A 7763-nucleotide genomic window follows, 5' to 3' on the forward strand; every position below is an offset into this window, starting at 1 on the left:
CGAGAGACAGAGAGAACAGAGACAAAACAAGGAGGTGAGACATCACACACCTAGAGAGAAGAGACAGAACAAGAAGGTGAGACATCACACACCTAGATAGAACAGACAGAACAAGAAGGTGAGGCATCACACACACCTAGAGAGAAGAGACAGAACAAGAAGGTGAGACATCACACACACCTAGAGAGAAGAGACAGAACAAGAAGGTGAGACATCACACACCTAGAGAGAAGAGAGACCGAGAGAAGAGACAGAACAAGAAGGTGAGACATCACACACCTAGAGAGAAGAGACAGAACAAGAAGGTGAGGCATCACACACACCTAGAGAGAAGAGAGACCGAGAGAAGAGACAAAACAATGAGGTGAGGCATCACACACACCTAGAGAGAAGAGAGACAGAGAGAAGAGACAGAACAAGAAGGTGAGACATCACACACACCTAGAGAGAAGAGACAGAACAAGAAGGTGAGACATCACACACACCTAGAGAGAAGAGACAGAACAAGAAGGTGAGACATCACACACACCTAGATAGAACAGACAGAACAAGAAGATGAGACATCACACACACCTAGAGAGAAGACAGACCGAGAGAAGAGACAAAACAAGAAGATGAGACATCACACACACCTAGAGAGAAGACAGACCGAGAGAAGAGACAAAACAATGAGGTGAGGCATCACACACACCTAGAGAGAAGAGAGACCGAGAGAAGACAGAACAAGGAGGTGAGACATCACACACACCTAGAGAGAAGAGAGACCGAGAGAAGAGACAAAACAATGAGGTGAGGCATTACACACACCTAGAGAGAAGAGAGACAGAGAGAAGAGACAGAACAAGAATGTGAGACATCACACACCTAGATAGAACAGACAGAACAAGAAGATGAGACATCACACACACCTAGAGAGAAGAGAGACAGAGAGAAGAGACAGAACAAGAAGGTGAGACATCACACACACCTAGAGAGAAGAGAGACAGAGAGAAGAGACAGAACAAGAAGGTGAGGCATCACACACACCTAGAGAGAAGAGAGACCAAGAGAAGAGACAAAACAAGAAGGTGAGACATCACACACACCTAGAGAGAAGAGAGACCAAGAGAAGAGACAGAACAAGAAGGTGAGACATCACACACACCTAGAGAGAAGAGAGACCAAGAGAAGAGACAGAACAAGAAGGTGAGACATCACACACACCTAGAGAGAAGAGAGACCAAGAGAAGAGACAGAACAAGAAGGTGAGACATCACACACACCTAGAGAGAAGAGAGACAGAGAGAAGAGACAGAACAATAAGGTGAGACATCACACACCTAGAGAGAGGAGACAGAGAGATCAAGACAGAACAAGAAGGTGAGACATCACACACACCTAGAGAGAAGAGAGACAGAGAGAAGAGACAGAACAAGAAGGTGAGACATCACACACACGAGAGAGGAGAGACAGAGAGATCAAGACAGAACAAGAAGGTGAGACATCACACACACCTAGAGAGAAGAGAGACAGAGAGAAGAGACAGAACAAGAAGGTGAGACATCACACACATGAGAGAGGAGAGACAGAGAGATCAAGACAGAACAAGAAGGTGAGACATCACACACACGAGAGAGGAGAGACAGAGAGATCAAGACAGAACAAGGTGAGCCAGTGTCTTGATTGCATGTACATTATATAAATGCTGATCTAAGCTGATCTGATCAGCATTTTCTTACTCATTAGGGTTTGGCGATATGAACCAAAAATGATGTCTTGGTATTTTTAGGCTGGATGGCGATAGACAACATTATCTCTCTGTATTTCCTACAAAGTGCTAAATGTTCAGTTGTAAGTCAAAGTCACCTGTCAGATGTCACAAGCACTTTGATTAAAATGAGACTTTGGTCAAAATAAAATGCAGACACAGGGTTTCCTTCCCTGACTATTGGTGCTTTTACAACATATTTACACAATAAGATTCTTGCTAATAATCATCAGTAATGTAGATATAATGACTAAGTGGGTAACGGCAAATAATATAAGAATTAGAAAATGCTGGTGGTTTAAATGACGTCACTTACTGCAAAACCAGGGAAGGACATCACTTATAACATCACGATATTACGATATCCAAAATCTAAGATGATATGTGGTCTCTCGTATCACAATGTTGATATAAGATTGATATATTGCCCAGCCCTAGTTATCGTTAGTCACATGCTTTCTTCATCTTATCATACAATTTCTTCAAAATAAGCTCTGAGTTGTGTCAAAAGTCCCAATCTCCCCGTTACACTTAGAGAAGCCAAGACTGGAGAATAAGGAATGTGTGGAGAAGGAAGGGAGGGCTCCTGGTTGAGATCTTTAGGACAGGGTCTAATGAGTTGTGTTTAGATCTTTAGGACAGGGTCTAATGAGTTGTGTTTAGATCTTTAGGACAGGGTCTAATGAGTTGTGTTTAGATCTTTAGGACAGGGTCTATGGAGTTGTGTTGAGATCTTTAGGACAGGGTCTAATGAGTTGTGTTTAGATCTTTAGGACAGGGTCTAATGAGTTGTGTTTAGATCTTTAGGACAGGGTCTAATGAGTTGTGTTTAGATCTTTAGGACAGGGTCTAATGAGTTGTGTTTAGATCTTCAGGACAGGGTCTAAGGAGTTGTGTTGAGATCTTTAGGACAGGGTCTAATGAGTTGTGTTGAGATCTTTAGGACAGGGTCTAATGAGTTGTGTTTAGATCTTTAGGACAGGGTCTAAGGAGTTGTGTTGAGATCTTTAGGACAGGGTCTAATGAGTTGTGTTGAGATCTTTAGGACAGGGTCTAAGGAGTTGTGTTTAGATCTTTAGGACAGGGTCTAAGGAGTTGTGTTTAGATCTTTAGGACAGGGTCTAATGAGTTGTGTTTAGATCTTTAGGACAGGGTCTAATGAGTTGTGTTTAGATCTTTAGGACAGGGTCTATGGAGTTGTGTTTAGATCTTTAGGACAGGGTCTAATGAGTTGTGTTGAGATCTTTAGGACAGGGTCTAATGAGTTGTGTTTAGATCTTTAGGACAGGGTCTAATGAGTTGTGTTTAGATCTTTAGGACAGGGTCTAATGAGTTGTGTTTAGATCTTTAGGACAGGGTCTAAGGAGTTGTGTTGAGATCTTTAGGACAGGGTCTAATGAGTTGTGTTTAGATCTTTAGGACAGGGTCTATGGAGTTGTGTTTAGATCTTTAGGACAGGGTCTAATGAGTTGTGTTGAGATCTTTAGGACAGGGTCTAATGAGTTGTGTTTAGATCTTTAGGACAGGGTCTAATGAGTTGTGTTTAGATCTTTAGGACAGGGTCTATGGAGTTGTGTTGAGATCTTTAGGACAGGGTCTATGGAGTTGTGTTTAGATCTTTAGGACAGGGTCTAAGGAGTTGTGTTTAGATCTTTAGGACAGGGTCTAATGAGTTGTGTTTAGATCTTTAGGACAGGGTCTAATGAGTTGTGTTTAGATCTTTAGGACAGGGTCTAATGAGTTGTGTTTAGATCTTTAGGACAGGGTCTAATGAGTTGTGTTGAGATCTTTAGGACAGGGTCTAATGAGTTGTGTTGAGATCTTTAGGACAGGGTCTATGGAGTTGTGTTGAGATCTTTAGGACAGGGTCTAAGGAGTTGTGTTGAGATCTTTAGGACAGGGTCTAATGAGTTGTGTTGAGATCTTTAGGACAGGGTCTAATGAGTTGTGTTTAGATCTTTAGGACAGGGTCTAATGAGTTGTGTTTAGATCTTTAGGACAGGGTCTAATGAGTTGTGTTTAGATCTTTAGGACAGGGTCTAATGAGTTGTGTTTAGATCTTTAGGACAGGGTCTATGGAGTTGTGTTTAGATCTTTAGGACAGGGTCTATGGAGTTGTGTTTAGATCTTTAGGACAGGGTCTAAGGAGTTGTGTTTAGATCTTTAGGACAGGGTCTATGGAGTTGTGTTTAGATCTTTAGGACAGGGTCTATGGAGTTGTGTTTAGATCTTTAGGACAGGGTCTAATGAGTTGTGTTTAGATCTTTAGGACAGGGTCTAATGAGTTGTGTTTAGATCTTTAGGACAGGGTCTAATGAGTTGTGTTTAGATCTTTAGGACAGGGTCTAATGAGTTGTGTTTAGATCTTTAGGACAGGGTCTAATGAGTTGTGTTTAGATCTTTAGGACAGGGTCTAATGAGTTGTGTTGAGATCTTTAGGACAGGGTCTAATGAGTTGTGTTTAGATCTTTAGGACAGGGTCTAATGAGTTGTGTTTAGATCTTTAGGACAGGGTCTAATGAGTTGTGTTTAGATCTTTAGGACAGGGTCTAATGAGTTGTGTTTAGATCTTTAGGACAGGGTCTAATGAGTTGTGTTTAGATCTTTAGGACAGGGTCTAATGAGTTGTGTTTAGATCTTTAGGACAGGGTCTAATGAGTTGTGTTTAGATCTTCAGGACAGGGTCTAATGAGTTGTGTTGAGATCTTTAGGACAGGGTCTAATGAGTTGTGTTGAGATCTTTAGGACAGGGTCTAAGGAGTTGTGTTGAGATCTTTAGGACAGGGTCTATGGAGTTGTGTTTAGATCTTTAGGACAGGGTCTAATGAGTTGTGTTGAGATCTTTAGGACAGGGTCTAAGGAGTTGTGTTGAGATCTTTAGGACAGGGTCTATGGAGTTGTGTTTAGATCTTTAGGACAGGGTCTAATGAGTTGTGTTGAGATCTTTAGGACAGGGTCTAATGAGTTGTGTTTAGATCTTTAGGACAGGGTCTAATGAGTTGTGTTTAGATCTTTAGGACAGGGTCTAATGAGTTGTGTTTAGATCTTTAGGACAGGGTCTAATGAGTTGTGTTTAGATCTTCAGGACAGGGTCTAATGAGTTGTGTTGAGATCTTTAGGACAGGGTCTATGGAGTTGTGTTTAGATCTTTAGGACAGGGTCTAATGAGTTGTGTTTAGATCTTTAGGACAGGGTCTAATGAGTTGTGTTTAGATCTTCAGGACAGGGTCTAATGAGTTGTGTTGAGATCTTTAGGACAGGGTCTATGGAGTTGTGTTTAGATCTTTAGGACAGGGTCTAATGAGTTGTGTTTAGATCTTTAGGACAGGGTCTATGGAGTTGTGTTTAGATCTTTAGGACAGGGTCTAATGAGTTGTGTTTAGATCTTTAGGACAGGGTCTAATGAGTTGTGTTTAGATCTTTAGGACAGGGTCTAATGAGTTGTGTTTAGATCTTTAGGACAGGGTCTAATGAGTTGTGTTGAGATCTTTAGGACAGGGTCTAATGAGTTGTGTTTAGATCTTTAGGACAGGGTCTAATGAGTTGTGTTTAGATCTTTAGGACAGGGTCTAATGAGTTGTGTTTAGATCTTTAGGACAGGGTCTAATGAGTTGTGTTGAGATCTTTAGGACAGGGTCTAATGAGTTGTGTTGAGATCTTTAGGACAGGGTCTATGGAGTTGTGTTTAGATCTTTAGGACAGGGTCTAATGAGTTGTGTTTAGATCTTTAGGACAGGGTCTAATGAGTTGTGTTGAGATCTTTAGGACAGGGTCTAATGAGTTGTGTTGAGATCTTTAGGACAGGGTCTAATGAGTTGTGTTTAGATCTTTAGGACAGGGTCTAATGAGTTGTGTTTAGATCTTCAGGACAGGGTCTAATGAGTTGTGTTGAGATCTTTAGGACAGGGTCTATGGAGTTGTGTTTAGATCTTTAGGACAGGGTCTAATGAGTTGTGTTTAGATCTTTAGGACAGGGTCTAATGAGTTGTGTTGAGATCTTTAGGACAGGGTCTAATGAGTTGTGTTGAGATCTTTAGGACAGGGTCTAATGAGTTGTGTTTAGATCTTTAGGACAGGGTCTAATGAGTTGTGTTTAGATCTTTAGGACAGGGTCTAATGAGTTGTGTTTAGATCTTTAGGACAGGGTCTAATGAGTTGTGTTGAGATCTTTAGGACAGGGTCTATGGAGTTGTGTTGAGATCTTTAGGACAGGGTCTAATGAGTTGTGTTTAGATCTTTAGGACAGGGTCTAAGGAGTTGTGTTTAGATCTTTAGGACAGGGTCTAATGAGTTGTGTTTAGATCTTTAGGACAGGGTCTAATGAGTTGTGTTGAGATCTTTAGGACAGGGTCTAATGAGTTGTGTTGAGATCTTTAGGACAGGGTCTAATGAGTTGTGTTGAGATCTTTAGGACAGGGTCTAATGAGTTGTGTTTAGATCTTTAGGACAGGGTCTAATGAGTTGTGTTTAGATCTTTAGGACAGGGTCTAATGAGTTGTGTTTAGATCTTTAGGACAGGGTCTAATGAGTTGTGTTGAGATCTTTAGGACAGGGTCTAATGAGTTGTGTTTAGATCTTTAGGACAGGGTCTAATGAGTTGTGTTGAGATCTTTAGGACAGGGTCTAATGAGTTGTGTTTAGATCTTTAGGACAGGGTCTAATGAGTTGTGTTTAGATCTTTAGGACAGGGTCTAATGAGTTGTGTTTAGATCTTTAGGACAGGGTCTAATGAGTTGTGTTTAGATCTTTAGGACAGGGTCTAATGAGTTGTGTTTAGATCTTCAGGACAGGGTCTAATGAGTTGTGTTTAGATCTTTAGGACAGGGTCTAATGAGTTGTGTTGAGATCTTTAGGACAGGGTCTAAGGAGTTGTGTTTAGATCTTTAGGACAGGGTCTAATGAGTTGTGTTGAGATCTTTAGGACAGGGTCTAAGGAGTTGTGTTTAGATCTTTAGGACAGGGTCTAATGAGTTGTGTTGAGATCTTTAGGACAGGGTCTAATGAGTTGTGTTTAGATCTTTAGGACAGGGTCTAATGAGTTGTGTTTAGATCTTTAGGACAGGGTCTAATGAGTTGTGTTTAGATCTTTAGGACAGGGTCTAATGAGTTGTGTTGAGATCTTTAGGACAGGGTCTAATGAGTTGTGTTTAGATCTTTAGGACAGGGTCTAATGAGTTGTGTTTAGATCTTTAGGACAGGGTCTAATGAGTTGTGTTGAGATCTTTAGGACAGGGTCTAATGAGTTGTGTTTAGATCTTTAGGACAGGGTCTAATGAGTTGTGTTTAGATCTTTAGGACAGGGTCTAATGAGTTGTGTTGAGATCTTTAGGACAGGGTCTAATGAGTTGTGTTGAGATCTTTAGGACAGGGTCTAAGGAGTTGTGTTGAGATCTTTAGGACAGGGTCTAATGAGTTGTGTTGAGATCTTTAGGACAGGGTCTAATGAGTTGTGTTGAGATCTTTAGGACAGGGTCTAAGGAGTTGTGTTTAGATCTTTAGGACAGGGTCTATGGAGTTGTGTTTAGATCTTTAGGACAGGGTCTAATGAGTTGTGTTGAGATCTTTAGGACAGGGTCTAAGGAGTTGTGTTTAGATCTTTAGGACAGGGTCTAATGAGTTGTGTTTAGATCTTTAGGACAGGGTCTAATGAGTTGTGTTTAGATCTTTAGGACAGGGTCTAATGAGTTGTGTTGAGATCTTTAGGACAGGGTCTAATGAGTTGTGTTTAGATCTTTAGGACAGGGTCTAATGAGTTGTGTTTAGATCTTTAGGACAGGGTCTAAGGAGTTGTGTTGAGATCTTTAGGACAGGGTCTAATGAGTTGTGTTTAGATCTTTAGGACAGGGTCTAATGAGTTGTGTTTAGATCTTTAGGACAGGGTCTAATGAGTTGTGTTGAGATCTTTAGGACAGGGTCTAATGAGTTGTGTTTAGATCTTTAGGACAGGGTCTAATGAGTTGTGTTTAGATCTTTAGGACAGGGTCTAATGAGTTGTGTTTAGATCTTTAGGACAGGG

The 7763-nt window shown here is 41.0% G+C and overlaps 1 protein-coding gene across 2 annotated transcripts in view; it reads right to left on the reverse strand.

Annotated features, from left to right (window-relative positions):
- Window positions 1-7763, reverse strand: part of lhfpl2a (LHFPL tetraspan subfamily member 2a) — a 59027-nt gene that overhangs the window by 13850 nt on the left and 37414 nt on the right. The gene's annotated exons all lie outside the window — the stretch shown is intronic.

This window comes from Poromitra crassiceps (assembly GCF_964638095.1).
Source record: "Poromitra crassiceps genome assembly, chromosome: 8".
In the NCBI taxonomy this organism is placed as follows: Eukaryota; Metazoa; Chordata; class Actinopteri; order Beryciformes; family Melamphaidae; genus Poromitra; species Poromitra crassiceps.